We start from the raw sequence: 9,398 nt of genomic DNA, 5'->3' as shown, positions 1-9,398 counted from the left end.
CGTTCTTCCCTGGCACACCATGAGGTTACACTTCCCAGCACACACCCCGTCCCTGAGAGTTAGGTAGGGGCGTGTGACCGTACCATAGGTTCTGGACAGTTGAGCGAATGCCTGACCCTTAAAATAGCCTGATCAGCTTGCAGGATGTAGAGGATCTAATATGGGAGGGACAGAGCTGCATATGGAAGGAGGCTGGGTGGCACGTGGACACCCCCACCCCACCCCACCCTACCCCACCCACTGCACTGCCCTGGGACATGAGGAAAAATCTGCCATGTTCAGCCACTGAGATTTGGGGGTTGTTTGTTACAGCAGCTGTTTTGCTTATCCTGACTAATACAGAGAGAATAATTTACTGAAGTTTTTTTTTCCTGGTCGGTGGCAAAAGTGGGGTTCAAATCCAGTGCGTGTTCTCAACCACTGTGTTATACGGCTGCTTCTGAACAGGGCTCTTGGTCTCTTCATGTTCGTGGAGGTACGAGCGCAGTGGGCAGAAGATTGGAGCCCAAGGAACCCTGAAGTTTCAGGGACAGGAGGGGAAATTTGGAGGCCAGAGTCCAGCCCACATTGTCTTTGCCACATGAGCCACGCTGGCTCGGCCACAGCGTTATCCCCCAACTTGAGACATCGGTGGTCCCCAGGAGAAGTGGGGCCTGTAGGAGAACAGTTCAGAGCCGGCCTGGCCTGGGCCCCAGGGACTCGGAGCCAGATTTGAGTTACAGGCTGGCCTCATCCTCAGCTAAGCTACCTTGGGCAGGTTGCTTAACCTCCGTTGAATCTGCTGGGCGTAAAATAGGGAATAATACTTCTTCCTCTCGGGGATTTGGGGTTGAGGGTGAGCTGAGATGAAGAAAGAGAAGGCTCTTTGAAAACTAGAAAGTGCGACTGAGAGAGGAGGGGTGACTGTAAATTTTACAATTCGATATTGCTTTCCTGTCAACCAGGAGTATAAATGACAACGGAGCCGTCGTGCTTTACGAATGGAGTCCCATTTAATCCTCACACACACACTATGAGTGATATTTGTCCCCATTTACACGTAGGAAATCCAAAGCTGCGGGATGTGAAGTTCTTGCTCACGCTCACACTCAAGCTCAGGTTCATAAAGGATTGTCACAGTTAGGAATGGATTCAGCATTTCTAGAAAGTTAGACCAGGGACGCCTGGGTGGCTCAGTGGTTGAGCATCTGCCTTTGGCCCCGGGTGTGATCCCGAGGTCCTGGGATCGAGTCCTACATCAGGGTCCCCGCAGGGGGCCTGCTTCTCCCTCTGCCTGTGTCTCTGCCTCTCTCTGTGTCTCTCATGAATAAATAAATAAAATCTTTAAAAAAAAAAAAGAAAAAGAAAAAGAAAATTAGACCAAAAGTGGCTAAAACAAATGGGGATTTCTTTGTCCCAGGCGACAAGCCCGCAGCCCTGTGGCACAGTGGCATGTCTACATCATCAAAGACCCTTTCTGTCTTTCAGTTTTTGCACTTTGAGCGTGGTGCTTGGGAGCACAAAATGACGGCAGCAGCTCCAGGCATCTCGTCTATATCCCCTGCTGGAAAAGGAAGGACGAAAGGAGCGTGCCGTCTATCTCTTTGTAACAGGAAAGTCTGAACCAGCAGTCGTCTGTTTATGGCTTGGCGCATCTGTCCCTTGGCAGAGGAGGCATTTGAACCTGGGTGCATCCGTACTAAAGCCCATGTGGTTCCCCACAGTGCCAGACGGCCATCCCAATTCTCCGGGCCCCGTTAGACCTATTGGGCTGAGAGATGAAAATGTGAGATTTTTTTCAGGCATTGAGTGAAAGCTGCTTTTGGGTGGCAATCAAGTGTTGACATGCTGAGTAGTGATCTTTGTGCTCCAAACTGGTTTATTTGTACGCTCCCGAGCTTTCAAAGGCAGAAGGGGGGATGCTCAGCAATGAGTACGAGGGAGAAGAAGAAGCTGGAGAAGAGACGGGCAAGGGGTATTTTTTTTTTCCTCCTTATTTAGCTCTGGGCAACTGTCATCAGGACTTTTTCTCATTTTATTCTGAATGTAACATTTAACCTTTCTGTTCAAGCATCAAATCTGGCTGCCTGGTGTATAATTACGAACTTTTCTTCGCGTTCTCTCCCCCTTCCCCCACCCCGAAAGCTTTTAAAACTCTCTCGCTGGGTACCATCTTTCTCCTCCGACTCTCCAATTAAATTAAAAATAGCAGCTCCGTGGGGCTGTGCAGGGCCATCGACCTAACGTGGAACCGCTGGCGTGCCAGGCTTGGCGGGGCGGCAAGTGGTGCCCAGAAGATGCCTGCCGGCTCCGGCATGGCCTGGCAGCTGCTCGGAGCTGGGGGAAGCTTCTCCTCCACGAGGGGTCTGGGGCTGCCTGCCAGGGGCAGCCAGGTGCAGGGGGGTGGGAGGCAGGGTCTTGGCAGCTGGGGAGAGTAGGGGGGTGCTGGGGGGGCTGGTGGAGGGGACAAAGAGAAGGGCCCCAAGGCGGGCTGTTCCCAGCTGTGAGGGTGCAGTCCTGCCAGTTTCTGCTGCCGAGGCTGGGGCTTGGCACCCTTGGGTTGGTGTGGATGCCCACGTTCCCTGAGATAACCCTGGTAGGCGCTTTAGGATCTGCTGATGTGGAGAACAGAGTAAACACCAGGATCCTCCCGGCTCTCGGGGAGACCGTCCTTACCTCTTCCACCTTGAGGTCCCCTTTCGTTAGAGAAGCAGCTGGCGAGACGGACAAGGGCCCAGACTCCGAACCAGACTGTCTGGCTTGGCCTCCCTGCTCTGCTGCTCTCTGGCTCTGTTGCCTCCGGGCAGGGATACTTACCTGCTGTGCCTCATTTTCTCTCATCTGTGAAATGGACCCGGTGACGATGCTTCCCTCGGGGTGGTTTTGATGATTATCATATGGGCGTGGTGAGTTCACATATATATGACACTTCGCAGGTGCCAGGCACAGAGGGGTTAGCCGTTATTAGCACACATTATAATTATAACTGTTATTCTTTCTATATACACCAGGCTCTATTAACCAAGTCCCCAGGCAAAAAAAAAAAAAAAAAAGACACCTGGCTCTTCTGTTTATTTTTGCTTGCTCACATGCAGGCAGGTGCTAGTGATACAAAATGGATAAAACCTCACAAAGTGTGAGCTCATCTTCTAGGGGGACATGTTTGCAGGGTATTTTCTTGCCTGAGTGTCAGAGCAGAATCATGTTCTGTACACAGAGGTATCACAGGGATGGTGAGTGACGGGCTCCAGGGAGAGGCGGTCAGCTAGAGGGGGTCTTCCTTAGGAAGGGATTCCTGCGATGACTCTTGCAGAGGAGCAGGACTTAGCACACGCTGTTCCCTTTGTTTGGAATGCTTGTCCCTGCTACCGGCCCCAGAGCTGTCTTTGACAACTTGGCGTCAGGGGTTAAATAGAGGCGGGGCACTTAGAATGGCTGGACAATGAAGGCGTTGGGAGCGGGGACAGATGGAGGTGGAGGTCGGTGAAGCCAGCTCTTGAAGGGCGTCGAGTGTCACACCAAGGAGTGAAGACTGCAGAGCTGTAAGCAGAGTCATGACATCATGGGAGAGCTCTGGGTGGAGCCAGGAGAATGGCCTGGAGAGGGACCCCAGTGGAGCAATAACATACATCAGGAAAACACACATCCCGTTAGACTCGAGGTGAAACCGGTTCTGTGCCATCCAGACCCTGCTCCGCTCTGATGCGTCAGACTAGGGATTTAGTATTGGTGGCCCTTGGGGTGGCCGTGGGTTTGAGGGACCAGCAGACCTTCCCGTCCTATCATCTGGCACCTGTCTGGTCGCTGTGTGTTTTAGAGCACCTCGACCTGGGTGGCAGGAGGGGTGGCCTGTGGTGCAGGACGTGGGGAGAGTAGTCTCCAAGGTGAGACGCCCAGATGAACTCCTGAGGAGGGCCAGGAGACTGCCCTGCCTCACCTGGGAGTCTGTCACAGGGGCGGGTCTCCCGTGCTCTCTCCTCTCAGCAATGCAAATGCTGGACAGCTCCCGGCTTCTCACTTCCTCCCTCCCGCCTCACCCCTGCCCAGAGAGGAGGAGGCCAGGCCGGCCTGAGGGATCTCCCCCTTGGGAGTCAGGCAGGGGCCTGAATCTGTTTCCCTCTGCGTGCTGGGCTGCCTGGGGGGGGGGGGGGGCGGCAAGGAACTGGCCCTCTCTGGTTCTATTGCCTCACCTGTAAAGAGATGATTATGACGCCCTGTCACTGGGCTTAAAGTCATTTTAACCCATCCAATCAATATTTACTAGGCACCTACCCTGTGCTGTGAGCTCTTTTCCAGGATCTGTTAAATTAAGGAATGTTTATCAAGTGGCTTCGCACAGTGCCTGGCACATAGTAGGTGCTCGGGAAGGGTTCAGTTTTTCCCTGAGTGGGCAACACCAAGGACTCCAGGAGCAATCAGCCACACGCCGGCATCACAAAGCACGCCTGCCCGGAAGCTCTAGGCGTGCTGCTCGCCAAGATTCCTTTTCATCCTGTCCTTTTGATGAACTTTTCCACTAAGATGTTAGGATCTTGATATACAACCCCTGCCAGGCATCTTTGGCTTCTTAAAGAGGCCCTAAAATCAGAGTGTGAGAGGTGGGTCCAGTTCTTTTTGTTAATTAAGACAGAGTGCGCCGGCTTTGCCCCGATTCAGGCCGCTTCTGCTGACCCTCGACGATTGCCTCCCTCCAGGGAGACGACGATGCTGAGCCCAGCAAGGGCAGACACTGCGAAGGTGGAGGACACAGAATCACTTTGGTGAGCCTTGCAGGACTGCGGCTGGGTGCTCGGGACCGCCCGGCATATCCCGATGCCTAGGCCCAGGGCACCGCAGGGGGGTGGACAGCACCCCAGGGAGGTGAGAGCCACCTCCTAACCTCCTCCGTGACCCCGCGCTGAGGGCGGCCACCGTCCTCACCCAGCCCCCTGGGCCCACAAACCAGGCTCCTGGAGGGGGCGAGGGGGCCCGAGGAGGCCTGTTCCCACCGGAGACATTCAGCTGGGGAGGGAGCTGGCCGTAATCCGTGTTTAATTTCTCCAGGGCCTCCATTATAAATTCCATAACTCTACCAGTCAAAACATGGCTAATTCCTGGGACTGCAGCCCCCACCTGGGAGCCGAAAGCCCTGTGCTGTTTTTTGCTGCCTTTTATCACCGCTAATAAAGGCTTGGCAGTTGGAATTTAGCTGCTGTGGGTGGTTTTCTTGTGCATGTGGGCTCCCCCCTCCCCCCACAGGGTCGCTATAGAATAAGTGCTTGCTTGCTGGGCTGCTTTTCTACCAGCTTGGTAATATTCCCAGCCTGAAAAGCCGTGGGTTGGGGGGCGGGAGAGTGGGGGGCGCGCGGAGTTTGCAGGGAAGGGGCCACGGTATTCTGGGTTAATTGGACCTTTGATGATTCTGACAAGGGCAGGACTGCTGTGTGATTTATGGAGGAAAGACTGGGTTCCTTGAAAGTAAATAGAGCCAAATTGCAGGTGTGATGTTTAACTTGCCGAGGGAAGACTCAGCCTCTTGCCCCCTATCCCGCCTGCCTAACGGTGGTCCAGAGAGGGCCACGGGGGCAGTGAACCTCTGCGTGACTCCTGCCTGCGTGCACCTCTGGGCAGGCTACTCAACCTTGCTGAGGCCGTTCCCCGGGGGAAGCTGGTTCTGACGGGCCACAGGCCCCGTCTCCTGCAGGGTTTTGAGGGTATGCACTCAGCAAAATGCTCGGCCGGCCCATCGGAGGCCGTCCGTCCGTCCAGTGTCAGGTGGCGGCGGCCGGGGTGGGGGGGCAGTGAGGGGATCCCCTCTGGTCGTGCTATTTTATTTAACTCCGTAGTCATTACATCTTCATTAAGAAGGATCCCCCGGAGGCCTTGCTAAGGTATTAGTTTGTTGTCTTTGCCATATGCAACCCACCTGGCTTTCGTCTCTCTAAAAATAGTGCCCATTTCCAACCGTGCGGCCTTGGCGTTGAGGTGGTCTCACTGCAGGTAGGAAACAGTGGACTGTAGAGCCTTTGCCGTAGGGCATCTGGGGGTGGGGGTGCGTGTGGATGGAGCTGGTGGGTGTTGAGGCCCAGGAAGGGGGGGGGACCGTCCAGGTCCAAGGGCCATCAGGTGATCAGAGGGTCTGGGTGGTGAACCCTGGGAGGAGTTGCCTTGCAACCGCAGGCTGGTTGGCCAGGCATTGCATGCGAAGGCTGCAGGGGCAGCTCCAGAAACCAGAGTTTTAACCCTGGCTCGGTCACGTCCTAACTGCAACCTTAGGCTGATTACTTAGTGCCTCTGAGCCTCAAACTCTCATCTGTAAAGTGAAGGTAATAACAGTACCTACCCCCTGGTGTATAGAGGGCTAAGTGAGCTACTGTGAGCCAAGGGCTTAGCACAGTGCCTGGCATGTAGTCTAACGGGGGGTCATTGGCACCAACAGCCCCTGTTGCTCCCCTGAGGTTACTGGCCGTGTCGGAGGCTGCGGGTTGGCTGCCGCGTGCCAGCGTCTTGCCAGAGGTAGACGGATGCCTCCGGGAAGACCTGGGTCCCCCAGGACAGTACATCTTAGACCAGCACAGCAGGCCCGCTTCTGCTCCAGGCAAGCCCCTCTCCTGCTCCCACCTGCCTTGAGGTGCGTAACCGTTTTCAGGTGGAAAAGCCTCTTTCCTTCTAGTTTCTGGAGATTAGCATCGGAAGAGAGAATGTTGGTGTCAGCCGAGGACACCTGTATGCAAAGCTCTTGACCCGGTGGCCAGATTCACCTTGGACTGTAAATCAGAGCAGCATAAATGGCCTTCCTGTTGTCTCTGACTTCAAAATCATCCCTGAGCAGCTGCTTCTCACCCACTCCGCAGAGACCACCCCGGCCCGCAGCTTTCGCCTGGGTTCCTGCGAGTGGCTCCCACCTGCTTCGCCCTGGCTTGGCCTCAGTGCGGTTTGTGCTCCGTGCTTCTGCGGGCCGACGGGAGCCTTCGACAGCCTGGCCGATCACACCCTGCCCGAAAGCCCCTCCACTGGTTCCCATGTGGCTCAGAGTGAAAGCCAGAGTCCCCACTGTGTCCCATGAGGCCCTGCCTGGTGTGGCTCCTGTGACACTCAGACCCCCCGCCCCGTCCCTGCCCACTGGCCTCCCCAGCAGTCCTCCATCGGGCCAGGGTGCTCCCACCCAGGCTTCGGCCTTGCTGATTCCTCCACCTGGAGCACCGTCCCCAGACATGCCCAGACGTCGCCGGCTCCTTCTCCGGCTGCTTCCCCTCTGCTCAAATACCACCTTCCTGCAGAGGACTTCCCTGACCCCCACCCGCCTCTTTCCTCTCCCTGCTTCATTTTTTATTTATTTTATTTTATTTTATTTTATTTATTATTTTATTTATTTATTTATTTATTTATTTATTTATTTATTTATTTATTTATTTTTTCCCTGCTTCACTTTTTAAAATACAAGCTTGTCTCTCCACTAAGCTGTAAGCTCCGTGAAGGCAGGACTTGTGGTGTTTTGTTCACTGCCATATATCCCCAGTGTCTGCGACAGGGCAAGCGCATGGTCCCTCCTCAGTAAGTGTTGGATGAACGGATGATTTGATCTTCTTTCCTTGAGAGTAGGTCTATAATCAACACCCCGAATGGTCAGCTAGCTCTGCACTCCCTCCTGAGGACCAAGCAAAAGCATGTGGTTCCAATATCCAGCGGTATGTACTTGGATGAGCTGCTTGCAGAATTTTCTGGCATTGCCTTAACTCCTGGCATGGTCTTGTGAGTACTTTTATTGAACTGGCTCTCAAGGAGCTTTGAAAGCCTCTCACCTGCACGACGATGTGTTTAGGTAGTTGCCTGCTACGGTTTTCTGTTGTGGGGAGATGGGCCTGATTAGAGAGAGAAGGAGGAAACCCAGAGAAGTGAGGCTATGCTCGAGGCTGCCCCTTGTTAGTCGCAGAACGAGGCCCAAATCAGCACCTTCTCTGCCGTACACACCGAAGGTTCCCAGGTGAATGGTTCCTTTCTGTGCGGGACTCACAGTCCAGACCCTCCACCTCACCGTCTGAGTTTTTCACCCCAAATTCTATTATTGAAGGCTCTGCAACCTTCCTCCCAAACGCTGGAATGTTCCAGGCACAACCTCCAGGTAAACGCTCCCTGCCTCGCCCCCACCTCTCTCCCTTTCTCTCCAGTCTGGCTCAAAACAGCATCACTTGCCAGCTCAATCTGGGCCCCTCCACCCCCCCCACCGGCCCTCCCATACAACAAGTTGGGGGGGCGTCATCTTTGCTTCTTTGGTATTTTGGGGAGGCTGCACTGTGTCTCCTGGAGTCCAGGGAACTTAGCCCAGAGGGCTGGGGCCACAGCCACACTGAGTAGAGAGACCCGGGGTGTGTCGTTAGGTGGGCGACCAGGTTCCAAGTCAGGGTTCACTAGGAGCTTTGGTGTTCTCACTTATAAATGAGGGGAGACCACAGGCCTCATCTTTCTCAGGAAGACGTAATGAGCCATAGCACATGAGGAGCCCATTACAGCACCTGGTCCCGTAGGTGGTCAGTGCGAAGCTCTCTGGAGCCAGAGGGCCTGGGTTCAAATCTTGCCTCTGTAGCCCTTCAGCTCAGTGACCTTGGGTGAGTCACTTGCCCTTCTCTGCCAACTGGAGTTAATGCCTGCCTGAGGGGGCTTGGGGGCACTCCTCAAGTTCACCCATGGCACAAGTGCCCCCTGAATTACAACTGTCGTCTCACCATTGTCACTGCCAGGGAGAAAGATTGGAACGTTGCAGAAGGAAACAGAAGAGGCGGTGTCTTCCTAATTTCACATGGGGACACCGAGGCCCAGAGACTCCCAGGCCTGCCCTCGCTGCTCATGTCCTGTCTCCTCTGCCCCCAGGGCTTGAGTGGGGGCTCCGCGGCAGGGTCCCCGCTTGCCCCAGATGACACCTGGCACGGTGGTGTCCATGGCAGGGGGGCCGTGGCCAACTCCCCCTCCTGATCCCCACTTAAGGGGCTCAGACTCTGGTTCCTTCAAGCCCGCTCTTCTCCCCCGCCTAATTGAGAAAAAATGTCTCGGCTACGCCTTGTGCCACAGCCAATCCTAATCTGCAAACCCTGTAATTCTCCGAAAGAGAGAAGGAGGGGGGGAAAAAGCACCTACGCAGTCTGGCCGACTCCTGGGCCAAGATTTAGTGACGGGAGCTGTAGCGAGGTCTCGCATTACTGAGCCTTCATTACTTTTACAAAATATGTTCTGGTGGGTTCACCCGCAGCTATAAAGCGCCGTCGTAAATAATTAAACTCCACTTGTCAAGAGGGGGGTTGGCGAAGGCTCGCCAGCGCGCGGGGAGCGCTGGGCCGGAGACGGCCTGTTGGGGCGTCTGACCCCTGTGACCTTGGGCCTCGAGCCACCCCCACCCCCCGTGTGCAGGTGAGCGGGTTGCAGCAGGTGGTCTCCCGAGCTTCCGT

Source organism: Canis aureus, chromosome 5 (genome assembly GCF_053574225.1).
Source record: "Canis aureus isolate CA01 chromosome 5, VMU_Caureus_v.1.0, whole genome shotgun sequence".
NCBI classification, from domain to species: domain Eukaryota; kingdom Metazoa; phylum Chordata; class Mammalia; order Carnivora; family Canidae; genus Canis; species Canis aureus.
This window is presented reverse-complemented; position numbering follows the sequence as displayed.